Genomic DNA, 27,663 nt, shown 5'->3' with positions numbered 1-27,663 from the left:
GGTGTATTTATATGGAAGAACAGAAGACTTTGAAGAGGCTTAATAGTTGTCCTAAACAGCTGAAGGGCTGATTGTCATGTCGAATATGGAGCAGAATTGTTTATGATGGTTTCAGAATACAAGACAAGAAACAATGGGTTAATTTTTTAAAAAACTAGATTTTGATTTGAGATCAGGAAAAAATTACTGTCCCTTGTGTTCATATCTGTTCCTGGAAGCAGTAGAATTTACCTCTTAAGTAGAATAAATTTGGTGCCTATGTTGTACATTTTTAGGGCAACTTTGAAAGCAGTTTCATTTCAGTGGGCATTTTATATATAGCTTTGGGCCCCTTAACATTTCTACTTTTAGTAAAGGTAAAGGTTTCCCTTGACGTAAAGTCCAGTCGTGTCCGACTCTAGGGGGCGGTGCTCATCTCCGTTTCAAAGCCTTGGAGCCGGCGTTGTCATAGACACTTCTGGGTCATGTGGCCAGTATGACTCACGGAACGCCGTTACCTTCCCGCCGAAGCGGTACCAATTAATCTACTCACATTTGCATGTTTTCGAACTGCTTGGTGTGCAGAAGCTGGGACGAGCAACGGGAGCTCACCCCGCCGCGCGGTTTCGAACCGCCGACCTTCCGATCGACAGCTCAGCGGTTTAACCCGCAGCGCCACCGCGTCCCGCTTTTCTACTTTTAAGTCACTTCAATTTACCAAAGTGTTATTTTTTTAATTATGTTATTATTTTGTAACTTCAAGCCTTGTAAGACAGTTTATACTCTATGAAAGGGAGGATTTATATTATATAAAAATACATTTAAGAGTTCTTTATAAAAAGCCACATTTTAATTTGTCTTTTCCTAATATAATAGCACCATATTTAAATAGAGTGTTCTAGTAAAAATATAACAATTGCTGCTCTATTAATCAGTTTTACTGGATTGGGGATAAACCTTTTGTCATAATTCCCTTCTCTCCTCATTTGCCCAGCTTCTTAGTTTCTAAAATCAAAATTTCCAATGTTACTCAGACTGTGAAAATAGTTTAGGGGCTTTCCCAGAGATTGCAGACAGTATTAGATCAAATAGGCCAATATTTGTTACTGCATATGCCCACAATGGCATTTAAAGAGTTAAATAAGATTGGGTTTTAATAAATAAGCTTGGATTTTAGATATTTAAATAACAATTTAATACAATAAATGTGGAGATATATGTAATAGGATATTTTAAAAAAAGCATGCCATAGAATGCTTTGGATACTGACCTTATAGATTGTCTATTTTATTAACAGATTATATGCAGTATGTTATAAACTTGCAGCAATTTTAACTTTAACTTCTTGTAGAAGTATGTTATATTTTCAGACTGAAGTGATTACTGAATCATTACTTTCAGAAAAACTAGATTAACATTTGAGGTCAATCTTGATTCACTTTTTCATGCAATATTATTGATGCATTTTCCAAATCTTTTTCCCACTGCTGTAGTCAGTATTTTCCTGTACTACATTGAAACCTGTCATGCTCTAATTCAAAGACACATAATTTCCCCATTCAAAAACAAAACAAAACAATCTATATAATAATAAGGCGCATGGAACAGTGTCTACTTAATCTCTCAGTTCTTTAAAAATACACCTTGATTTTAAGAGAATGGAAAACATGTCAAAATTCTTATCCCTAGCAAGACAGATTAAGATGATCAGAAGTAAATAATGTATGATACTGAATGTAGAATTTATTAGGAAAATTGGCTCAGCATTCATTCACTAGGCACCCTTAGTTAATTCTTGGAACTGAATCTGCAAAATTATACTTTACATATTTCTGGAGCATCAAGAAAACAGCTGTTATCTTTGCCTTCAAAACAGGCTTTAACAACTGATAGATTAGGAACTCAGGCAAAATTATTGATAAATAGAAAGGTGGTACCATTATTTATGAAGACAGAATATATTTAGGCATTGAACCCTAAACAACTACCCTTATTTTCAACTCAGTGTTATTTTATCATAGTTATTTTTTGGACTGAGATTTCAGAATTGCTGATTTGGCAGGAAGACATAGATATGATATGAGATTGGGGAAAGAAGCTTTTTATGTTGTATCTTCTTTGTCCTAGACATTCCTTTAAGCATTTATGTAAGTAAAATCTTCAAACATAAAACAATTACAATGTAAAATTTAAAAATAAAAATTTCACTTGAGCTTGAGCTTGATGCCTGATGGGTCTATGAACACGTCCATGTTATTTCGGGAACAGTTACAGGCATGGTTGGTTATTGCCTTCCTACAGGACTTTTTTGTTTTAATTTCCAAGTCTAGCATATAGCCTTAGTAGGCTACCATTCAAATATTGACCAAGCCTGACCCTGTTTAGTTTCAGATTTTAGACAAGGTTGGCCATGTACAAAGTTCTTCAGTTGTACTTAACATCAAATCAATTCATAACTGTCTGTAAAGCTTTCATATTTTTAAATACGACATGATTTTATCATGCATAAAATAATTCCCCAATTCCCATGTGCAGTTGTAATAGTTTTGTTATTTTATTTTTTTATAGCAATACTTCTGAGTGCGTACATCTCAGTTCAGCTTTTAATTCTTCTTCCCTGAGCCACTTGTCATTGTTACTTTTTGCTTTTAAAAGTCTTATTTGTATACATTGAAATCTGACAATGTTTGGCAACTATACAACATTTTCCAACTTTATGTAGTTTTAAGATAAGTATTTTCAAGTTAAGAAAATAGAAAAAACATATTAAGGAAATGTGTCTGGTTATCAGATAGATATAATCTAAATTCTGGTCAGGTTAAAAATGTGGACAAGATGATTTAGAGGAGAATTTGATGTTTTCATATGATATGACAGGACCAGAACAAAACACAATGTGTCATTTAAAATCCTATAATTAGACAGTCCACAATGTAAATCCAGAATTTAGAATGTAAAAATAACAGAGACAATTTCATGGCAAACATGTAGAATTAGGGATCTTTTAGATGCCAGGCACTCGTTCTTCCACTATGATATACTGTTCTTTCTCTCCCTCATTCTGTCTCTTAATCTCTCTCTCTTTATCTTAGCATCTTCTACGTGAGCTACTAGCTTTCTGTACAACTGTTCTATGCTGATTGAGCAATTCACTTCACATGAACATCCAGGACTAAGTACTAATCATGCCAGTGTTCAGTAAACCATATCTAAAAGAGTGCTTGTTCCTCTGGGCTTAATATGGATCAAATGTTGAAAAGAGAAATTGGGAAATGAGGCTTTTCTGATAAGAAAACCAAGCATGAAGTATGAATGTATGAGATTTATTTTCCTGAATACCTGATTATATTATTGAGATTGTCATGGTTTAACTTTCTGTGGAATATTCTTCTGTTCGAATGGTGAGGGAAGGGAATGAGCAACTTCCCCTTTTTCCATTAAGCCTTTGTTGCTTAAATTAAAGGAACCAAACTGTTGGATGCAGTGAGTTTGTGGAGAATTTGTAACATTATTCTTTTGTTCACAAGAGTATTCCATTTCGATGAGATGTACACATTTCCTGAGCAAACAAATCTTCAGACCAAGAGGACAGAATGCTTTATAGGCATAGATCTTTTCTCTCCAGGAAGTGTAGCCATGTACAATCACATTAGTGAAACAGCTGCTCTTTGTGTGGCTCATCCGATGGGCTGTTGCTGAAGTTCCTAATGAGAGTAAAACCAATTAGCTGATTAGAAATAAGAAACAATGCATGAGAAGCACACACATACAGGGTCTCTTGCTGCAGCAGAGGTGCAAAAGAAATGGTGAGGCAAAGATTTCAGTACACTATTGGGAAGATTTCCATTGTCCAACAGCAAATGCCATGAAATAGCTCATTTTTTTTCTGTTGGAACACAACTTTAAAGACCGAAAAGCAGAACATTGATCAAGCCTAATATTTTAATGGTTAACAAAGCATGTGAAACTCAAATCTGAATATTTTCAGTTTTAGAATAGGATGGGATGTTATTTTTCAAAAAAGACCTCATCTAAATGTAAATTTGTTGGTTTATCAAAGCAAATTTATTAAAAAGTAATTCAGTATTTTCCAGGATCAAAGGCACATATAATACTTGTAAAGCAAATGTTCAAAGTGATTAGTGATCTGAATCACACAAGAATTTTCCTTTCAAATTACTGTCATTCAAAATTTAATACAAAATAAACTTCCTGGACAGCATTTTAAGCCCTGTTTGTCCAACATGCTTAGCAGAATTGGGTAGGAATACTGTGTTATGCAAATGCAAAACTAAGTCAGTTAACCACTAGGGATCAGTTTTAGCCTCGAGTTTCTCTGGAACTAAAACCATTCCCTCTGGATCAGCTGTTTTCTGAATGGCTGACCAGTGTATTTAGAGAGTCCTCTGCCTTCTGTAACAAATGGAATGTCCTAGAGAGACCCTTCAAAAATAACACTTTCTCTGTTCTGGTATTTACCCTCATGGCCACGTTAAATGATGAAGGAGAAGGAGTAGCACAGATTCCATATACTGTATATTACCATTTGTTTTATGCCAGAGGAGGAGGAGGAGGACAGGACAGGACAGGACAGGACAACCTGTGATTTGTCTTTATGGAGATTGGGGAGATTAAATAATGGTCAGTAGAAGAGACACCCTGGCTCATACACTGCTCAAGGTCAATTGTTCTGCAGTAGGAGATGATTCATTCAACCAAGTTATACAAAGTGGTGTCCTAGGTAAAGACATTCAAAGAACTGAGTATCAACTGCTCTATGGTCAATTTTTCTGGTGAATAAAGAACAAATGGAAAATCCACATTATCTCATGTGAAATTGGCACATTGACTAAATCCTGGCATATTTTGTCATTTTTCTGAAGAATATAACAACTAAAATCCTGCACATGATATAATCATCAGTATATATCATAATACTTAACATTTCATGTAATGTTTCAAACATTGACATGTATTACTTCCTTAACAATCTCCACAACAAACCTTTAATGTTAGGTTATGTTCTGGTTAGACTCAGACAACCAGTAGAATTCAATTAGAAATCTTTATTTACAAGCAAAACTATTTACAGTAGCAATGTCCTTTATTAAATATTAGTTCAAACTCAAGCGGGCAATGGTGGAGCACTGGGCAAAACGATGTTGCTAGGATCACCTGAGAACTGTGGCAAGATGACTAGATAAGGCTTGGCAACAGCTGAAGACAAGGCAACTGGAATGGTTACACTTGGAGTTCGTGGACAAGCAGTGGCACAGGACTTGGCTGACAAAGGCAGCAAGGCTACTGGATAGGACTTGACTGGAGATGGCGGCAAGATGGCAAGGCAAAACTCAGCTAAGGATTGTGAGGTGGCAAGGCTCAGCTCAACTGGACTCTGTGGCTGCATGGCAAGAGTCGACTCAGCTGGGCTTCTGGGGAATGCAGCAAGACTTGACTCGGCTGGGCTTCTGGGGAAGGCGGCAAGACTTGACTCGGCTGGGCTTCTGGGGAAGGCGGCAAGACTTGACTCGGCTGGGCTTCTGGGGAAGGCGGCAAGACTTGGCGGCAAGACTTGACTCGGCTGGGCTTCTGGGGAAGGCGGCAAGACTTGACTCGGCTGGGCTTTTGGGGAAGGCGGCAAGACTTGACTCGGCTGGGCTTCTGGGGAAGGCGGCAAGTCTTGACTCGGCTGGGCTTCTGGGGAAGGTGGCAAGACTTGACTCGGCTGGGCTTCTGGGGAAAGTGGCAAGACTCAACTCGGCTGAGCTTCTGGGCAAGGCGGCAAGACTTGGCTGGGCTTCTGGGCAAGCAGCAAGACTCGACTCGGCTGGGCTTCTGGGGAAGGTGGCAAGACTCAACTCGGCTGAGCTTCTGGGCAAGGCGGCAAGACTTGGCTGGGCTTCTGGGGAAGGCGGCAAGACTTGACTCAGCTGGGCTTCTGGGCAAGGTGGCAAGACTTGACTCGGCTGGGCTTCTGGGGAAGGTGGCAAGACTTGGCTGGGCTTCTGGGGAAGGCGGCAAGACTTGACTCGGCTGGGCTTCTGGGCAAGGCAGCAAGACTTGACTTGGCTGGGCTTCTGGGTAAGGCGGCAAGACTTGACTCGGCTGGGCTTCTGGGGAAGGTGGCAAGACTCAACTCGGCTGAGCTTCTGGGCAAGGCGGCAAGACTTGGCTGGGCTTCTGGGGAAGGCGGCAAGACTTGACTCGGCTGGGCTTCTGGGGAAGGTGGCAAGACTCAACTCGGCTGAGCTTCTGGGCAAGGCGGCAAGACTTGGCTGGGCTTCTGGGCAAGGCGGCAAGACTTGACTCGGCTGGGCTTCTGGGCAAGGTGGCAAGACTTGACTCGGCTGGGCTTCTGGGGAAGGTGGCAAGACTTGACTTGGCAGGACTTCTGGGTAAGTCAGCAAGACATGACTTGGCTGGACTTCCGGGCAAGGTGGCAAGACAGGACATGACGGGGCTTCGATGTGAGGCAGCAAGGCAGAATTCGGAAGGCTGGGAAGGCTCTGGTTCCATAGCGGCTACAGGGCAAGGCTCTGATGACGATTCCGGCTTGTCTCCGAAAGAACCTATTAGCTCAGTGGAATGTTTGTCTCCGGCGATCTGATCCACGCACTGGCTCCTTTTTATCTGGTTCTTTTCGCGCCATTCCCCTTCTGGAACCAATCGGGCTGTCATCAGCCAAGTGCAATGTCAGTTAACTATAGATGGATCATAGAATTGGTTCTTCTTTGATGTGTCACATGATTGGTTTTTTCAATATTTATACTGTATATATTTAAAACTCTATTCTTTTATTCCTCAGGATGCTTCCATTATTATAACAGTTTCTTCCAGTGTTAACACTTTTTTTTTTCTACCATTTCTACCATTTACAGCTGGAGTTTTGTATCCCAGAACTGATTCCCTAATTTTGGTCATGTACAACCATTAGCAGTTGTTTTTTTAATATAATATACAAATTTATTACTTTTGAAACAATAAATACTATAAAAATTACATTATTCTATTGTTATTTTGATCATTTAATTTGGTGTCATGAGGAGAACTGTAAACAAAGGTATATTTTATTTAAATGTATTCCGTCAAGACCTTGAAAATGGATTAACCTTGCATTGCTTTAACTTTTAATTTTCCACTTTGTGCTGTTTTTTGCCTGTAATCATTAGCCAGTCTTCTTCAAATTAACAGCCATTTTCTAAAACGAATAGTCATTTTCAATTTTTATTAATGGCAAAATGCCATTATTTTGTTTTAATGTTAACTTGTCACTGTCAGAGAATGCTTATTGCAGTTTCAAATCATATCTGTGTAATGAGATGATGTATATATTATGAATGGGCATGTTTGGAAAATGGTATGAAATTAGTGCTTTGGACCTACCTTGTCCAAGCACAACATCACTCTACCATTCATTAAAGTAGTCCCCTTTTTTAGCTATATCATACCTGGCTTCACAAGCCAGACTGTCAGTTGATAGTGCCAAAGATATACAGAAAACTCTAATTCTTTTATGTGATAACTCTGTGAGTCCAACATTGTTGTGCGGCTGCTTTAAGGAGTCAATTCATTAAAGTTAATGAAACTCTTAAAGCAGTGTATCTTGTATGGTAAGCTTGAATGAACAGCAGAGAGGTGTTCCAGGGAATTGTTCTTAAGGTATGCACAGCCCTCCTACACATATACTAGCAGTTCTTCTGGTATCTCTGCATTGTTCTTGTTGTAAAGGAGAATGGGAGCTATTTAGGAGGAACTCTAGTTTCATTTAATTGTGGATTTTCATTCTGAATGTAGGCACTTGTTTAACTGAAGTCTATAATTATGAACTACAGTGCTGGTTTATTAATGCTCCTTGTTCAGTGTGTCAGCCCTATTATTTGCTACTTTTATGCTGGTTTACATACAGAGAAATATAACCCCACCCCCACCCCCAGCACTCTTTGTTCATCCAGTCTGGATCAGTTAGACTACTTTTCCTTTCTTGTGTCCTTTTCTCATTTAGAGTGTGGAAAGTTTATACAGAATCATGCTATTACGCTTGTTGGTATTCTCATAATGAATAAAGAACTTATGATCTTATTGGGCTGCAGCTTTCATCATTCCTGATTATTAGCCATGGTGCCTGAGGCTATTGGGAATTAAGCCCAATAATATTAGGACTGCCATTGATTCCCCGTTCCTGATCTACTTTGGCTCATTCTGGCTTTAAGGTTCATATGCAGCCTTTGCTAGCGATACCTGGTAATGCCAGAGGCTTGGTATGGGACTATTTGCATGCAAACCATCTTCATCATTAAGCTTCATCTCTTCCTCATTTGAACGTTTAATGCTGAAACCATCTAGTACCTGAAGATGAGATTTCCAAGACTTTTTTAGTGCTTACCTGTTGATTAGATGAAATATACAATTACAGAAACAGATCGCTGTTTTATCTGATTCTCACCCGTATCAAGACATTAAATGCTGAAGTCCCTTTGCTTAGTAAAATGTGGATATCTTCCACAGTATCTTAGAACTAGATCAGAGATCACTGCATTATATAGGAGAGTTGGGCATCTCTACTTAATCTACAGTAGGTTTTCTCTAATGCATCAGCCACGTTTTTCCTCCTAAACTATTGAATCTATAAATCAGTGGGGCATTTCTTTAGAGTGCCCCTATTCATATAACACATCTGGAAAGAACAATTTCTTTAGCCAAAATTCAACAGTGGGCAACCACCATCAGACAGCAAACATTGTATCCAAACCTGCCAGGACCACTGCCCAGTATTAGCATATATTGTTCTCATCAATTTAATCTGATTTGAACATTGTTCATAGGGCTGCTTCATAGGATACATTTTTCCCCAAGAGGCAATTCTTGCATATGGGAAAATGCATCTATGCTGTATTGTTACTTTGCTTTAAGTACATAATAGGATACCACATAGGTCCAGGAAGCTTGATCTCTCCTTTTTCATGGTCTCTGTGTGCTCTTTAACTAAATTGTTGCAATTCCATAAAACTGTTCTACACCTATTCTCCTTCAAATTGATGGAAAATAACTTATTTAAGAGATGTTTGCAAGCAAAAAGGAGGTTCACTGTTATTTAAATGTTGGCCAAGGAATGACTTTGATTTTCAGTCTTTCACTGCACAAATAATATGTCCAATAATCTGACTTTCCACACTTCAATTAAATCCAAAGAACATAAAAAAACCCCATGCCCCCATGATTTCCCCCCACCCTTCAGATCAGGAAACATGGGGAGCCAGGTAGATCATAGAGTAAGAGGATGCATAACAGAAAGTAATAGTGCCATCCTGTTTCACCTCACAAATATATACACAGAAAAGATTATTGGTAGGACAGTAAGAACATGGTATCAGCAATTCAGGGATCCCTAGTATTTATGGAAGCACAAAAAATATTACAGGGGCAATTGTCAGTACTAGAATAGCTCATACAGAGAAACTATGATGTGTTGAATATCAGCTATGTAGGAGAACAAAAATTTGATTTGAATAGAGACACAATTATCTGTTTAAGCTTCTTATAGTCTATATTGTCCTGGGGAATGCTTTGTCTGCCTGGACATCTCTTATGGCATGGGGTACATTGCAAGACTTTCTTAAATCATATTTTTTCAAAATTTTAAATAATAATTTTTGGAACTGGGCATAGAATGTAAGTCAGCTTATAGGTCATTTTGGCAAGTGAATGATATTGACCTAGGAAGTCAAGGCTTTCTTTCAAATAGTGCTTTCAGATGCATTAGAAGACTGGAGACAGTGGGTACAGTTAATTTTGCTTAGATATATCCTTGCCCTGTAGTCTGATCTAAAGTCCCAAAATGAATAAAATAGATAGAAAGATACAAGGTTAAGACTTTTAAAAGTTTATAAGCATTGCACTGTGAGCTGTTGGAATCCAGTGAAGATAAAAGAAAAAAAGAAGGCTAAGAAAAGCTCTCACCATCACAGCAAGGATGAACTAGAGGCTATAGCAAAATGATACTTGTCATTTGAGAGTAGTGCAACAGCACCATTACAAATACAGTGCATGTCCAGAATGAGATCTAGCAAGTCTGCTTGCTAAACACTATAGAAGAAATGTAGCAATTCTTATGGGTAGATGAATTTTGAGATCTTGTTCTGAAAAATAGCAAGGGTGCTTGCTTCATCACCAAACAGCTACTGTGGTGAGTGTGGAGACTTACAAAACACACTTTCAGTACAAGGCTTGTCCTGATACTTTCTAAAGTCTTCCTGGATGCTTTGAATTGTCCAAGTCAGTTTTTCTCAACCTTGTCAGCTTGAAGAGGTATGGACTTCAACTCCCAGAATTCCCTGGGGCAGTTTTGTTGGCTTGGGAATTCTTGGAGTTGAAGTCCTTACCTCTTCAAGTTGACAAGGTTGGGAAACACTGGTCCAAGTTTTCCTTTGCCTGTTTTGAAGGGCAGGTTGCTACAGCCATCTGCCATTTTATTTTAAAAGAATAACTATGGAATCTATCTGGAGACCAGAAGCACTGCTGAATTAAAACTTATGCTGGAGGCTGATGCTAGGCTTTGCAGCATGCTAGTTTCTCATTTTCTTATTTTTAAAGACTAAAGTGATGCAAAACTCCAAATCAGGGGAGGCAATGAGCTTGGGATGCACCAAGAAAGGTGCCCACAGACATATTGCTGCCCCTAGGTGCCATCTGCTTGCTGTTAGTAGAGAGAAAAGGAAAAGTGCTCTCCTGAGACAGGATCACAAAGATAACATTGCACATGTGAGACATGAAACCATTTTAGAAGCTTGATGAATTTGAATTGGATGCATCTTTATCAGTAACTGGGATTAAAGCTTCAGCAATAACATAGGGAAGATAATTAGAATTGTGTATCTGCAGCACTTTAGTTTTGCATCAATCTGATAATAAAACTTATTTTGGAGGAATGTCTGGTTTTTAAAAAGACTCTGAACAATTTCTCAGTAAACCTGAGCAAACCAGAATTCTTCCAAATTTAGAACACCTTTTTCAAAATATAGGAAAATAAAGGAATAAGACACTGAATATCTAGTGTGCCAGATTAAATTATATCGCTAAATTATGAATCTTACATGAAATTACCTGAGCCCTAATACATATTTATAGAAAGATAACTTCAAAGAAACATGCCATCAGTCTTTTGTCAAAAATATATGTAAAACATTGTTGTTGTTGTTTATTCGTTTAGTCGCTTCCGACTCTTCGTGACTTCATGGACCAGCCCACGCCAGAGCTTCCTGTCGGTCGTCAACACCCCCAGCTCCCCCAGGGACGAGTCCGTCACCTCTAGAATATCATCCATCCATCTTGCCCTTGGTCGGCCCCTCTTCCTTTTGCCTTCCACTCTCCCTAGCATCAGCATCTTCTCCAGGGTGTCCTGTCTTCTCATTATGTGGCCAAAGTATTTCAGTTTTGCCTTTAATATCATTCCCTCCAGTGAGCAGTCTGGCTTTATTTCCTGGAGGATGGACTGGTTGGATCTTCTTGCAGTCCAAGGCACTCTCAGAATTTTCCTCCAACACCACAGTTCAAAAGCATCGATCTTCCTTCGCTCAGCCTTCCTTATGGTCCAGCTCTCGCAGCCATATGTTACTACAGGGAACACCATTGCTTTAACTATGCGGGCCTTTGTTGTCAGTGTGATGTCTCTGCTCTTAACTATTTTATCGAGATTTGTCATTGCTCTTCTTCCAAGGATTAAGCGTCTTCTGATTTCCTGACTGCAGTCAGCATCTGCAGTAATCTTTGCACCTAGGAATACAAAGTCTTTCACTGCTTCTACATTTTCTCCCTCTATTTGCCAGTTATCAATCAAGCTGGTTGCCATAATCTTGGTTTTTTTGAGGTTTAGCTGCAAACCAGCTTTTGCACTTTCTTCTTTCACCTTCATCATAAGGCTCCTCAGTTCCTCTTCGCTTTCAGCCATCAAAGTGGTATCATCTGCATATCTGAGATTGTTAATGTTTCTTCCAGAGATTTTAACTCCAGCCTTGGATTCCTCAAGGCCAGCTTGTCGCATGATGTGTTCTGCATACAAGTTGAATAGGTAGGGTGAGAGTATACAGCCCTGCCGTACTCCTTTCCCAATCTTAAACCAGTCTGTTGTTCCGTGGTCTGTTCTTACTGTTGCTACTTGGTCGTTATACAGATTCTTCAGGAGGCATACAAGATGACTTGGTATCCCCATACCACTAAGAACGTGCCACAATTTGTTATGGTCCACACAGTCAAAGGCTTTAGAATAGTCAATAAAACAGAAATAGATGTTTTTCTGAAACTCCCTGGCTTTTTCCATTATCCAGCGGATATTGGCAATTTGGTCTCTAGTTCCTCTGCCTTTTCTAAACCCAGCTTGTACATCTGGCAATTCTCGCTCCATGAACTGCTGAAGTCTACCTTGCAGGATCTTGAGCATTATCTTACTGGCATGTGAAATGAGTGCCACTGTTCGATAGTTTGAACATTCTTTAGTGTTTCCCTTTTTTGGTATGGGGATATAAGTTGATTTTTTCCAGTCTGATGGCCATTCTTGTGTTTTCCAAATTTGCTGGCATATAGCATGCATTACCTTGACAGCATCATCTTGCAAGATTTTGAACAGTTCAGCTGGGATGCCGTCGTCTCCTGTTGCCTTGTTATTAGCAATGCTTCTTAAGGCCCACTCAACCTCACTCTTCAGGATGTCTGGCTCTAGCTCACCGACCACACTGTCAAAGCTATCCCCGATATTGTTATCCTTCCTATACAGGTCTTCTGTATATTCTTGCCACCTTTTCTTGATCTCTTCTTCTTCTGTTAGGTCCTTGCCATCTTTGTTTTTGATCATACCCATTTTGGCCTGGAATTTACCTCCAATGTTTCTAATTTTCTGGAAGAGGTCTCTTGTCCTTCCTATTCTATTGTCTTCTTCCACTTCCACGCATTGCTTGTTTAAAAATAATTCCTTATCTCTTCTGGCTAACCTCTGGAATTTTGCATTTAATTGGGCATATCTCCCCCTATCACTGTTGCCTTTTGCTTTCCTTCTTTCTTGGGCTACTTCTAGTGTCTCAGCAGACAGCCATTTTGCCTTCTTGGTTTTCTCTTTCTTTGGGATGTATTTTGTTGCCGCCTCCTGAACAATGCTGCCAACTTCTGTCCAGAGTTCTTCCGGGACCCTATCTACTAAGTCCAGTCCCTTAAATCTATTCTTCACCTCCACTGCATATTCCTTAGGAATATTAGTGAGCTCATATCTACCTGATCTGTGGGTCTTCCCTAATCTCTTTAGTCTGATCCTAAATTGTGCAAGAAGAAGTTCGTGATCTGAACTACAGTGAGCTCCAGGCCTTGTTTTTACCGACTGTACAGATGTCCGCCACCTTTGGCTGCAAAGGATGTAATCAATCTGATTTCGGTGTTGTCCATCTGGTGAAGTCCATGTATAAAGCCGTCTCTTAGGTTGTTGGAAGAGAGTGTTTGTTATGCAGAGTGAATTGTCTTGGCAAAATTCTATCAGCCTGTGTCCTGCTTCGTTTTGTTCTCCCAGGCCATACTTACCTGTAATTCGAGGTGTCATTTGACTGCCCACCTTAGCATTCCAGTCTCCTGTGATGAAAATAACATCTCTTTTAGGCGTGTTGTCCAGTAGGTGCTGCAGATCCTCATAGAACTGCTCTACTTCAGCTTCTTCAGCATTTGTGGTTGGGGCGTATATTTGGATCACGGTGATGTTAGATGGCTTGCCCTGAATTCGAATTGAGATCATTCTGTCGTTTTTGGGGTTGTATCCAAGCACTGCTTTAGCCACTTTACTATTAATTATGAAGGCTACTCCATTTCTTCTGTGGTCCTCTTGTCCACAGTAGTAGATCTGGTGGTCATTTGATGTGAAGTGGCCCATTCCAGTCCATTTCAGTTCACTGATGCCCAGAATGTCTATCTTTAATCTTGACATCTCACCAATAACCACATCCAATTTGCCCTGGCTCATAGATCTTACATTCCAGGTTCCAATGGTGTGTTGATCCTTAGAACATCGGATTCGCCGTTCACCACCAGCACCGTCGGCCGCTAGCCGTCCTTTCAGCTTTGAGCTAGCTGCGTCATCACGTCTGGGGCTAGTTGAGCTCATCCTCTGTTCCTCCCCAGTAGCATTTTGACCATCTTCCGACCTGGGGGTCTCATCTTCCGATGGTATACCGACATATCTCTGGTTGTACTGATCCATTTAGTTTTCACAGCAAGAATACTGAGGTGGGTTGCCATTACCTTCCCCAGGGATCGCATTTAGTCTGACCTCTCTGTCATGACCTTCCCGTCTTGGGTGGCCCTTCACGGTTTAGCTCATGGCATCATTGAGGTGCTCAAGCTCCAGCACCACGACAAGGTAACGATCCTTTGCTGAAGATGTAAAACATTAAGTGTGGGAAAAGGGTAAAAAAACTTGAGATCAGGCCAATGACCTAATTCATCCAGCATCCTATTTGTCTCAGCAAGCAACTTCATACTTCTGCACTGGCCTAAAGGAGAACAGAAAGGGTGTTGCTTTTCCCATCATCATTGACTGCTAATGACTTTCCAAAAGGCTGTATCCAAATTGTGTCCTGTGATTGCAACTTCCATGGACAGCCCCAGGTAGCTCCAGGCTGCCGGTTTCCAGATTTGTAACAAGCAGAAGTATAATTTGAACTGATAGAGTGACCATCACTGTGGACATACAGTGGAAGATGTTAGAGATCAGAGAGGAAAATGGACAGAAATGAAGAGCTCAATGAAAGGCCACAGGTAGCAGAGGAAAGCTTTTTACATGAAGAAGCAACCAGTAACTTTGCAGGCAATTTTCACTGTGTATGTATGAAAGTGAAATACATACATACACACATTCTTCCTTTTCTTGTTGTAGATACAGATTCTAGATTTGCTTTTCATGTGAGCATAAGGACTTATCTTTGCTGCCCACAAAAGACTGCTGGGACTGTTCCTACTTATTTCCTAAACTTTCCATGTAGAGGCCTTGACAGTATAAAAATACTGATCTGCAATTAGACTGTGTCATTTTTCAAAGTGTCTAGTTAAGGTGAAATGTATAATTAGAAATGTGCAAGTGCATCTCACCTCCACCCACACTGCAATGGCATTTGTAAGAGAGAATGGGAAATTTCCAAAGAACTTTGGCAAATGGGATTTTGCAGCAAAAATAAAGCTGTTATATATGATCTCTGTAAGACTTTTAAATATGCAAAGTGCTCTGGAATCCTTCATATTCTTATTTCAATTACATCACAAGGGTCCATTTGAGATTTATTTATTCATTCTCCCTACAAGTTAGTCCAGTTGTTTATGGCAGGTGGAACCCTGCTCCTCCAGCTCTGTCTCTAAAACAGTTTCTGTTTATGGAAATTGCAACTGGCACACCCATGGTAATGCAGGCTTCCAGACACTAACCCCTGTTAGTCAGACCTAGCAAAAAAGCCAGCACACAACACCAGGGGCTTTTAAAGTTTTACAGCATAAGTCTGTAAGGCATGCATTTCTTAAAAGGAAGTCCCATTTGAGTTTATTGAAACTTCTCCCAGGTAAGTGCATAGGCATCCACAGCTGGTCATGATGATACCAAAATGATTAAATGTATTGTGACATTGTGATGCAAGCTCTGTCTTTTGTACTTGTGTCATGATGTCACATGCAAGTATGGAAAGGGCAGGGTTTGCAATACAATTTACTTTTTGTTACTTGCTTCCCCCATGGGTAAGCATGCATTGGAATTTAGCCATACATGTGTAAGCTTGTATGACTTGAAGTTTGGTTTATCACATGTCATCATTCTCCCACACAGATTTTATTATCATTAATGTGTGCTTTATAGACAACATAATCTATTCATTTCCAATATTTATTGACTTATCTAGAAACCATCCTCGTAGTAAGAGCAAGAATTATTCTGGAATGGTACCATCTAAAATCAACAATCAAGGAAGTTCAACATTAAGAGAAAGTTTTTTTTTTTTAATCACATCTTTGTTTCTGTTTCTCCTAACCTGGATGTGGATTCTTTGAAATGTTAGAACTAAGCTATGTAACGATTTAGAAATCAAGTGAAAAGCCCAACTATTTATTTGACTCTTAGATGCAACATACCATGTAAGCTGTAATGGCTGTTGAGGGACTTGGAGGATGCTGAGATTGTTGAGTTGGGTATGAACAACTGTGTGCACATTTCAGCTTGCAGAAATCGGCTTTCCTATTCCTGCCCTGTGGCTACTGGGAATTGCTGCAGAAGGTTTGGTGAGGCTGGGATGCAATTTGTAGTAGAATGCAGCTGGAGGGAGCAGTTGACTGCCATCCTTTCATTGGCAGAAAAAGCTTTTAAATTTAAGCCAATTTTCTGATACAATCTAACTTAGGAAAAACAATTCCCCCAAAGAAACTGGTAATCTTTATTGGAAGCAACACATGTGCAACCGAATTAAATTATTATAATAAATGAGAAAAGTCCATTAACACATGTGTGTGTGGATATAACATTCACTTAGTTTCCTAATATGCTATAAACATGGTAGCATGAGTTTCTTTCCCAGCCTCTTCGTTAGTGTGAATAATTTCCAGAGGAATTAATTACATACTTTATTTGATCTTGAGCAGTGAGATTTGCCTTGGGTAAGTATTGCAAGTTCATTGACTGCATGATTTACTCGATAGTGTGATTTCAAGTTTTCCATTATTGTAGGATTTTAAAACCTGCTTAAATACTTGTCAGAAATATCAGCCTCTTGAAATGGAGACTGACAAAAGACACTTTTAGAAAACATAGAATTTGTATATATGTATATATATATTAGAGGAAAAAAAATCTTTATTTCAATACAGGTCTAGCTGATGGTTGGCAGAAATGTTTCCTGTATCTTATAGCTAATTAGCTGTTGATTTAAAACACTTTCTGGCATAGAGCACAGTGTTTTGTTCAGTGTAGTATTTCAGTAACTAGCAAGATCAATAAAAAAAGGGAAAAACCTATTTTATCTGCTGAAAAAGATACATTATTCTGGTATTCTAGTTTGTCAGCTGGGCATATCTGTGGATTTTTATATTTTTTAACTGAGTTTCACTACCAGTGGGAAAGCATGAAGTATCAAAACATGCCCTTTAAAATTGCAGCTTGCTTATCTTTACTTTACTTTAATAAGAGTGCAAGGTTTTGTTTTTAACAAAGTCTGGAGCTTACACTAGCAGATTTTTCTGGTTTTCCTTCTCTTTTAGATATTTCTCAGAAGATGAAAATTACAGATGCAGTTTAAGCATGACATTTATGATTTAGGAGACAATAAATGAGAGTTGATTTGGACTGAAATTTTTGCTAAGAAAAGGCAGAATGCGTGCTTATCAATGATTGGTTTTTCTAGGTTATCAGAAACAGCCTGAAATCGTTTATGCCTAACATATATTGATTGAGCCTACCAAATCTGTGCTTCAGAACTCCAGATAACCACTAGCAAAGCAAACTAGGTAACAGAGAAGGCTTAGCATTCTTTGCTGCCATTTAACAGTCATCCAGATTTTTTCAGTCCAGATCAACTTGCCTTCAAATTGACCTGTGAAATTTATTTTATTTTATTTGTGTACTCCAGGATTTGCAGATTGCAATAAGCTCTCTGGAAGACCTAAACAAAATGTCTGTTGTATTCCAGTCTGGCAAGATAAATTTATAATAAGAGTTTGTAGATATGTATTATTCTATTTTGAACAAAATCTGGATTGTAACATTTTGGGAATACTAAAGAAGATATACAGATATTTTTTTAAAAACTTGGTAAAGTGATGAACATGTATGACAATTTTAAAAACTTGGTAAAATGATGAACATCTATGATAATTTTAAATGGTACAGAATGTGGGCAGAATGAGTCTGAAAAATGGTATTTAAAAGATGAATATGAGATTTGCAAAGGAAATCTCTTTTAGTAAGGATGAAGGTCCAAAGAAATAAGATCCCATCTCTATAACACTGCTGTAGGAAATTGTTTGGGTGAAATAAAATAAAATCCCTAAGTCTTAATGTTTAGAATAAAGACATGCCATTTAATATTGAAATCTAATTGAATAAATTATTATCATTACTACTGTGGAATACTTGTTTGTCATGATCCTGTTTATTTGAGATGATATGAAATGTTTTATCCATTACCTATTTACAATATCATTTGTAAAACTACAATCCCAAATGTTTTCAGCAGCAATTTTGGCTGAATTTGTATTACATTCTGAACCATATGATGCATTATGGTTTATAAATCATGGCAAACAAACCAAGTGAGTTTGGTGAAGGCATCCTCTGGTTAAATGTGGGAGTTAAGGAAGGATAAGGATAAAAGCTAGGAAGTTAGCAAGAGAAAATTAGAACAGCAGAATCAATCTGATTCTTGCTTTTTCTTTTTCTACTTCATATATACCAATTCTAACTTAAGAATGAGACAGAAGCAGCAGGGAAATAGTCTCCCAAGCACTCTGATAGGAAGATTTCGGGGGGTGATAAAACTCCTTGGTCAGCTATTCACATCAAATCAAAGATTATGTCCCATCCACCAGAGTTTTGTCCCTGTATGAAAAATAGCTGCAAAAATGTTGGGACTTCCCCAATCAGAAAGTCTACCAAATCACCAAATCATCTTTGAATCTCTAATTTGATTTTATGTCACATAATAATTTGAAGATTCCTTTGAAAGGGTGATTTGACTGAATCTCTTTCTAGTCAAATCCCTGTTTTGAGTCTTCTTAGGCTTTTTATCCCAGTTGTCTGATACACACTGAACTGGTGCTCAATGGAATTGTTCATTTTTGGGGAGGTGGGGTACTTTTATTTTTTAACTTTCTTTAAAAAATAAAATAGAAAAAATGTTTGATGCTCTGTAATATACAATTTGAATCTGAGAGTGAAACTGTGATGTGATTGTGTATTTTACAAATGAAAAAAAAAATCCCTAAAATAAAAGAAAACATAGTTAACTTTCCAAGGTACTGTTTCTTTATTGTTGAAAACATTTTGTTGGATTGTCCTTTGAATCACTTTGTGTCAATACCTTTGCCAATTTAGACTTCTTTATTGCATTATCCAAAATTAGACATTCTTTTCCCAATAAGTTACATGATTCAGATGTGCTGACATACTTAGGGGTTAGGATATGTAAAATGATAGACCATGTCTCATGCACAAAAAACCTCACCTTTATTAATGGATGTGAAGCAAGATTCCTCCTATAGGTCATCTCTCTAGATAAAGGGTAAATGCAAAAGGCTGCTCTAGAAAACATCCAGAGTTATAGATCTGATTAGATTTGGATTTTAAAGTGTCATCATATTAATGTGCTTTGAAATCAGTAATATGTTTTGCCATTTAACATAACATAAAGCAATAAAAATAAAAAGATATAGGATAAATATATAGTCATAGCACAGTACAAAATACTGCAAAAATATAAAGCATTAAAAGGGTAATAAAAGAAATGGTGTTCACCCAAACAGACAGGAAACCTTAAGTGGGAGATAAAATTCCTGTAGCCATCTTATGACTCTTGAGTGTGTCTTCGTGAAGTGAAAGGTCCCCTGTGCAAGCACCGAGTCATGTCTGACCCTTTGTGGGGACGCTGCTTTTGCGATGTTTTCTTGGCAAACTGTAGAGTGGGGTGGTTTGCATTGCCTTCCCCAGTCGGCACCTTCCCCAGCAAGCTGGGTGCTCATTTTACCGACCTCAGAAGGATGGAAGGCTGAGTCAACCTGAGCTGGCTACCTGAGAATCCAGCTTCTGCTGGGATTGAACTCGGGTTGTGGGGAGAGTTTCGGTTGCAATGCTGCCACAACTGGAAAAACTGAATTCTTCCAGTTTTTTCATCCAAATTTTAATTATGCATTTTGGTTGGTCATTTATCCTACAGAGGAAGATTTAATACCCACCTGGTATTACACAGTAATTGTACCACCACATTTTGGGAAGGGCTGGTAAGCAGTCCGAAACTCTTGAGATATGGGAATGTTCAAAAGAAGGAGCAGGTATAAATACCCAGTCATCCTTCTCCTGTTAATTCTTCAATACCCAGTGCATGACATGATTAATGCAAGTATCATCCCTTCAAAACTTAACTCACAAATCTTCCAATCCCAAATGTGTTGGCAGAGTGCTAGAAAGCATTTGGCCCAGGAGAGATCAGAAAAGTCACACACCAGGCATTTCTATAAAAATAATTTTATTTACAGAAAGCAAACATATTTACAGGCTCTCAGTGAGAGCTGCTTAACTCTCTACATGCCTATACAGAAGGGAAACTGAAACTAAAACAAGTTCAGGCAAGTTCCATCCTTAGGCAATGCAACCATTAACACGTGAAAAGGGGACAATTAAATTCAACCTCTTCACCCAGCCAAAATGATTAGTTACCATAGTAACCTTAATCTGTAGTAGAAAACATATTAACAAAATGAACCTCAAAAAGCCAACATATCTCAACAGAAATTGTAACTATCTCTCAACAGAAATTGTTTCATTAAAACTTCCCCAGCAAAAAGAGGTTTGCGTAAGGACCACTAGGCAAAAATGAAAGTAAGGTAGGATATTTTATCTGTAGAATTATCTTTACCTACCCCTTGACAGACTTATTTTTGGCAGTACTATTTTCCTTTATGGGCATTGCTGTCCTAAGAATCTTGAAAATGAAATATTGCTATTTGATTTTCATTTCTTTTAAACTAAGTGATTGAGAACAAATGTTGATATGAGTAAATATAAACCAAGTAAGAGGGTTTATTTCTCTTTTTAAATCAGGTAAAGAACCTGAGCATTGAAGAATCTTGATCTACCCATCACTTGAATTTTCCTTGTGATTAGAAAGAACTGTTGATGCCATTCATATAAGGTATTTGAAATAATTATTTACTTATTTTTGCTTATAATAATAATATTCACCATGCCTATTTACAAAAGTACCAAATTTTAAAACAACTGACTGGAGATGTATTTGCTATTCTTGTTATTCTTTACTTCTTTAGGAGAAAATAATGGTCACTACTGCTTTTGCATTTTAATTCTTAGTATAACATGCTCAGCTTCGAGGCTGCATGTGGTCGCCAAAGCCTGGATATGGTCAAGTGAGCTCTTCTGAAAGTTCCTCCTAACTGTAATTTTTAATGTGAGAGAAGATTATTAAACAGATGATAAGATATTATTTATTTATTTATTTATTTATCTAATTTATTTATTTATTTATCTAATTTATCCCCACCCATCTCCTCCTGTTGGGGGACTCTGGATGGTTTACAACAATCGATTAAAACCATAACCATAAATACATAATATAAATAGAGGTAAAAATAAAGAATCCAAGTGGTGATACCGCTTGTATTTAATTTGTTTTTATTTTATCCCTCTTACTGCATTTCCTGGCTCAGCTTGCATTCTGAAGGGCAGCTTCTGGCAGGCCACTCAAAGGCCAAGTGTAGCTTTCAGCCCCCCTGTCCCCAAAAGTTCCATGCCTCTGTCCTAACTCATACCCCATTTTTAACTAACGGTTTGTGTTTAGTCAAACCCAATGTTTTATTATTTCATAGTTATCTTCATTATTGTACCTAAACTTTCCAGTATGAAATTTGTCTGTTGTCATTTTCGATGTCAGTTGTTCTCCACAGCTAGGATGTCACAATAATAATAATAATAATAATAATAAAAACAAGCAAACACAACCTTACTATCAATGTTACTTTGTGAAATATACAAAGGCAGAGATGGTGCTGATTGCACATACAGATCTTAGCATTTGCAGCTTCTATAATGGCTTAAATATAGATTTTTTTCTATGTATTGAATTATTAGACTGCCTTCCAGTATTTTAACAGCATCTGATATAAGACAACCAGAGGCATATCATAAAATACTGTTTCACTTACAAAGGAAGAAATTGTGTTTCTATGCAGAATTATTTATATAAGCAAAAACAGATTGGTGATTCTCAGTTGTTGTGTGAGCAATATTGGGTTTTTCCGTATTATTTCAGAATTTGTGTTGGCTAATTAAATTGTTTTTCATTCATTATTTTATAAATATTTTGTTTAATGTTTCCTCTGAAAATATTATTATGCTTCTATTGTTTCACTGTGGTTTATTTTTTATTCATATGTTTATATTTTTAGTTTTTAGTGTTACAGTTTCACTGTAACACATTTTTATGGAATTCAAGTTCAGCTGATGGGCTAGATGAGACATTCTAAATGCACCCCATCTGTCCTTCAACATTACATTAATACAGAACATTGTTGATGATCTAGAACAGGTGTGTAATGTTCGTTTGATGCTGGGGTAGAGAGGGACTTGTGTTGGCAGTGAAGATGCAAATTCTGGCAGGACCTTCTGGATTTTCTTGTTTATGGGGAGAACGTTGGAGGTTTTTTTAGTTTAAAAAATTGTCGAGCCTTTTTAAAGGATTATATTACAGTTTTTGAGTGTTTCTTCTCTTCAAAATAAAAAAAATAACAGATAAATACATCATCAGTGTTCAGCAACTGTTGTCAGAGATGCTTCCATACACTGCAAATAAAAAAAAAAGACTATGGGGCCACATGGCGGCTCTGTGGTTCAGACTGTTCACATCTACGACAACTACAGATATACTTGTTGAGCTTCATCGTGGTAGCTTCTGAGGCAATTGTATAAGTTATGATTTCAGTTAGCATCTCCAGGATGCTGCTGCTTGAATGTATTCTTGGGAACAAGCAGGAAGCCTGAAAGAATGAAATTTGCCTTAAGCAATTTTTATATTGGTGCTTAATGTTGTATAGGAAACCTTCTTTTCCACAATAGTTTAATTGATGTCAGAGGGAATATTGCAGATTTGGGGAGCAGTGGCTACTCTGCACTCAGGTTTGGTATAATTGAGATACAGATGATAGAGTTTTAATTTAGGTTCTCACATATTTAAATATTCAGAGACAGTAAATGAATTCTACAATACTGACATTATTAATAATGATTATATTAATGAAAATTAATTATGTCCAGACATTCAAAATCATGTTTAACTAATTGAATCGTATTTTCCCTAGGGTGAATAAAATGATTACAGACAACTTGTGATTAGATGTTATAAAGCATTAGGTATTGTAGTGTATTTAGTTTTATGGTGGGGACCCTACGGTCTAAATGAATATTGCCTTTTACTGATCCATCCAATCCCAAAGTCAGGAAATGATATTGGAAAGTTTCAGGAAGTGAAAACCTCATGTGACAATTACTAGTCAATATTACATGTACTACATTCTTAAGTAATTCTTTCCTTTTCATGAACTATAACAGATGAATGTTGCAGTCAAATAAAATGAGAATCAGGCCTACAAACAAACACATGGAGAAATCATTACTGAATTAAGATTATTTTAATTGACCAGTATTTATGATAGCTCACAACCAAAGTACAAACCAAAGTGGAACATTTATGTAATTCTAACTCATGATCACCCATTTTGAGTGTTATAATAGAAACAGAATCACTGAGAATAAAGATCTGAGAAACTGGAACCTTTATAATAAGGCTGTGAGGTCCACCAGGAAGACCAGACCAGAAAATCAACTCCAGAGAAAGACAACATCTATTTTTATTGACATTGGTTACAATAACAGACTGGCAAGTCTGATTGTATTGTACCTCCTCCTCCTCCTCCTCCTAATTCAGTGAATTGTGGTGGTTTCTGTCTGAGCCACTTCCAACATTCAGAACAAAAAAACTAGGAAAGCTTTAAGACTTGGCTCTTCTTACCAGGCATTAGGGGCTAGTTAACAAAAATCCCCTTTTGGTTGTTTTGTTGTGTGCTGGTTGCCATTTTATATTTTGTATTTATATTTTGCTTTTTGTTTATTGTTACATGACAGGGTTTTTTTTTTCTTTCTTTATTGTTTGTGTTTTATGGTGTATGCCACCCAGAGTCACATTGTTTGAGTTGGGTGGCTTTATAAATCAAACAAACAAACAAACAAACTAGCTAGCAAACAAGTTTTAGACCCTTAGGTTAGGCAAGTGAGTTGGGTGGCTTTATAAATCAAACAAACAAGCAAACAAGCTAGCTAGCTAGCAAACAAGTCTTAGACCCTTAGGGTAGGCAACTAAGCTTTCATATCTCCATTAGAGTCATCTTCCTTACTCTCTATACCTACATAATCTTTGGTTACTAGGCATACTAGCTGGAAATAATGGGAATGAGGTTGAACAATATCTGGATAACCATAGATTCCCACTTTTCTGTGGTACTGTAACTTCTTAGGGGTAAATAAATTAAAGCTCTATTTATTGTCCAATGCAAATAGCTTATTTCATATAAATATTTTTCCTGAGGATCCTTTTGCAGGAGATAATCCAATTCACTCTCCTGTTTCAGTTTCAGTAATTACTGTATTAGTGCCTCCCAATTGCTGCTTTACCTATTTCTCTAAAAAAATGTTAAGTGGAGTGAAGAAAGTATCTAGACAGACATAGTGATTGATTTGCCAATCCAGCAATGGAAGCTTCATATATTAGTACTCAAACTCAAATCATTATGTATCTGATACATTTCTTGATTTAATAAAACAATAATAATAAGGCATAATAGTTAAATACTAAGTGTACATTCAAGGTTCATGTGTTCATAACTATGAACTAAGTTATAGCTTCATTTTACATGATACACTATATTGCAACACACATCACAACAAGTGATGCAAAGCAGAATTTGGAGTCCTGCAGATAAGGATATAGGTGCCAAATTACCCCCACGAGAATGGCAGGTGATACAAGTATGTAGGACTCTTTAGGAATGGGACTTTTATCCATAGCATTTTATTTTTTGAAACAAAATTGTGCTTATACCCAAACAGACAAGCAGTTGGCTAAAATAGTCTTAAACGTCTAAGTTCCATAAGTCACTGTGCTGAGTTTAGGTTAGAAGAGAAAGGCTGCTTGTTGTGAAAAGAAAAGATATATTTACAGATATTCTACAAAGGTGGTAAGTTGTTCAGACATAATATATTTCAGTAGCTGAATACAATAAAATAATGAGTGAGAGCTAATTGGGACCAAAGCAGTTTTTGCCATTAGGAACATGGAAGTCCATGGGAGATAAAAGGAGGAAGCAAATGACAATACGTGTATTGCACAAATGATACAATTTATATATTTGTGTTGGATGTCATATCATTACATAGGCACACTGTTGGCTTGATCATGTAATTTTGACATCATCATGGATTGTTGTAGGTGGCACTGACATCAAATTTGACTCCTAAGTCTGAACTTTTCAGAAACTGATCTGGTCCTGGACTCAGGGAAATGCATTGCCAAAGTTTCTCATTTCTCCTGCTGTGACCACCTTCTCTGCACTTCTCTTTTCTTCATGGCCTTTACCAACTTGGACAGAGGAATCAAGTTCCACCTACACTATTTCTTGCGAACTTAGTATCCTTTTAAAGACCCAATGGCGGTTTGAGCAAGATGGTTATTCCCTTGTCTCCCAGAGCTCTAAAGCCTCCAGAGACCACTGTCTTGTGGTCTCCTCACAAGGAGCAACTGTCTGGAGCACTTGTGGGCAATATCAAGTCCTCTCCTTGTCCAGAGAGGAAGTATTGAAAAGCTGGTCTACTCACTGGCTCTTCATTCCACCACAGTTGGCATTTCTTTCCTGGAATTGTGATGCAATGTGAGGGTGACCTTTGAAGATGGGGGGAAGAGGTGCCACCTAGGGAATGATCAGATAAAAGAGAAAGGAACCCACAACTGAGCAACGGCCAGAGAAAAAAACATAGAAAGGGCAGGAAATGTGTACTTTCAGACTTGCAAGATTCTGTTAATGTAGCCTTACACTAAGGTAGAATTAGCTCATCTTGTTGTGTTTCCTGTCTGGTTTACCTGGAAGTGCTGACATCTATCTTGCAAGTCTGCAAGTATAAACCTCCCGCCCTCCCTATTTACTGCCTGAGGGTGGGCCCTTTCTAAGTTTCTTTCTTTGGCTGTTACTCTCTTGGGGACTTCTATGTCTTTTATCTGATCATTCCCTAGGCAGCATTTCTTCCTCCCATTTTTCAAGGTCACCCACACATTCCATCACATGAATCCACCTACACTACTTCTTCATATCACCAGTGGTACCTATACCATCAGTTATAAAACAATGGTTTAAATAGTTGGCCATAGTACTATGATCTAAAATTTTCCTGTTGGACTACTGACTTTAATCCTCAATGTAAGCTCCCATATAATAATAATAATTTAATAAACTTGTGTGCTACCTGACTCCCAGTGACTCTGGGTGGCTCACAACAATGAAAGAACTTACAAGAAAGTCAATAAAAGATAAAAGATGGCAAGAGTGACAGACCATGGATTGAGGTGAGGGGTCTCACTTTCTCTTGCCAAAGGCAATATTTATGCAGTAAAATATTTTGCTTGGTAAAAATCTACAAATAGCCACTGGTATATACTTACTGTGCTGATTTTTTTTTTTTTTTAGTTCTCAGGAAAAGAATTAAGTCCATCCTTTTTCAAGTGCTTGAAACAAGGTTGATACTTTCTTTATCACTCGCTCAGCATCCTCTTCTACTGAAAACAAATGTTGATTGCAGAAGCTGTGTGATCATGGAGATAATGAGCATTAATTTACATTCCTATTTTGCAGTAATCTGTGTTCCTTTTAGCTTCTTCTGGGATGTATTTTAAGAACGTGACAGGAAGTTAAATAAGACACCAGTATTTCAATCTGGTCTTGGAGATAACTCTTCCTCATTTATATACACACTGACAAATGTTTGGGAGAGATGAACACCAAGTTCCCTTATAAAATATAACATGCAGCACAGCACACAGAGCTAATTGTGTTTTAAATCCTCTGGCAAAGTGCTATGGAGCACATTATTCACACATATCCTTAAGCTATAAGGAGATGGAGCAAAAAGCAAAAGCATAGTCAAAACAAAACATAAGGCTAGAAGTATTTCGGCAAGATGGCCTAGGGCACGCTTACCCACATATGTTGCATTGCAACTCCCAATGTGCTGAAATGGCAGACAGCTGAGAATTGTAAGAGTTATAGTCCAACGTATCTGGAAAGTTGGGAAAACCTGACCCAGGAGCTTATGAAATGTACCTGCTAAATTCTAAGTGTGATTGCTCAGTTTATAAAATTCAGAATTTGAGCTTTGATTATAAAATACACTGATTGATTGATTGATTGATTGATTGATTTGGTGGAGTGGTGCCTTCTTTTAGAAGGAAGGAAGTAAATAAATTAGGATTAACCTGTCTAAGGCAGCACAGTTATATCTCATTAAACTCTGGGATTTATTTTTGAGTAATATAAGTATAGTTTAGAAAAAAAATTCTGTGATTTTAATTCATGTTTCATCCTGTTTATTAAATAGACGTTTTCAAAAATTATTTTAATACATGTTTCATCCTGTTTATTAAATAGACGTTTTCAAAAATTATTTTAATACATGTTTATTATTTTAAAGCATTTTCTCACAGTTTGCACTTCTATGTGCTTTTGATTCTACTTTATAAACATTATATATAGTATATACATACATACATACATACACACACACTGTATATATATGAAAAAATGCTATCTGTATGTTCCAATCTGTACTATAGAACTGTGGATTAGATGAGTTTATATCAGATT

General features: G+C 37.7%; 1 protein-coding gene across 2 annotated transcripts in view; it reads left to right on the top strand.

Annotated features, from left to right (window-relative positions):
* Positions 1 to 27,663, top strand: part of SYT1 (synaptotagmin 1) — a 312,080-nt gene that overhangs the window by 46,574 nt on the left and 237,843 nt on the right. For both annotated transcript variants that reach the window (XM_063309009.1, XM_063309008.1), the window contains exon 2: positions 20,789 to 20,879. The gene's annotated coding sequence lies outside the window, so the exon portion shown is untranslated. The remainder of the gene's footprint in view (positions 1 to 20,788; positions 20,880 to 27,663) is intronic.

Source organism: Candoia aspera, chromosome 7, assembly GCF_035149785.1.
Source record: "Candoia aspera isolate rCanAsp1 chromosome 7, rCanAsp1.hap2, whole genome shotgun sequence".
Lineage (NCBI taxonomy): Eukaryota > Metazoa > Chordata > Lepidosauria > Squamata > Boidae > Candoia > Candoia aspera.
The sequence above is the reverse complement of the archived record's forward strand: the minus strand, read 5'-3'. Positions and strand labels throughout refer to the sequence as shown.